Source organism: Palaemon carinicauda, chromosome 1, assembly GCF_036898095.1.
Source record: "Palaemon carinicauda isolate YSFRI2023 chromosome 1, ASM3689809v2, whole genome shotgun sequence".
Lineage (NCBI taxonomy): Eukaryota > Metazoa > Arthropoda > Malacostraca > Decapoda > Palaemonidae > Palaemon > Palaemon carinicauda.
Genome location: NC_090725.1, coordinates 24,570,277 through 24,571,056, shown reverse-complemented (window position 1 = coordinate 24,571,056; position 780 = coordinate 24,570,277).

Here is a 780-nt window from a genome sequence, read left to right as displayed (position 1 = left end):
GTAACTTTTCCAATCTGTATGATGTCCACGGAACTGCTAATTATGATAGAAAAACACCAGAAAACGGCCACTTCCCATTTACATTTACTTTAGCAAGTTATAGATCAGGTGTCATGCACTGTATTTATAACTGATCTACTGTATGTATGAGTGAAAGTAATAAACAATAGCTAGGCTAAGAAAGCATCATCAAATGATTCAGAAACTGACCTGTTTAAGATAATACAATCTAATTCTAAGATATAAAATTCTGTATTTGTTTTGTCTTCTTATGTCGAGGAAGTCAGGAAAATGTTTCATATAATAATTCATCTCAGTGGAGAATCTTTGCGAAAACTGCTCTTCCATATTGTTACCTTTGCCAACGAAGTTGAAAAGAGGTTATGTTTTACCCCCTGTTTGTGTGTTTGTTTTTCAACAGCTTCCTGGCCACAAATAGTAGACCAAAGAAACTTGCAAGGATTAACTGTGATGTAAAAAGCTAGAAATGATTGAATTTCGAAAGGTCAAGGTCAAAGATCAAGGTCAAATTTCAAGGTCAAAGATCAAGTAAAATGTCTAAGTCACGTAATCAGCCATAAATTTGGACGTTGTTGTACTAAAACTTCAAACTTGGCTCGTATTTGAGTGCATGACAATCCATCCAAATTAATACCTGACAAGGTCAAAGGTCAAGGTCGAGCAAAAATGAGCTGCCGCGGAGGAGGTCTGTGCTCTACAGAGTGCCCCTCTAGTTCCAAATACAGTATTTACAACATATTAGACTATATTCATGATAGG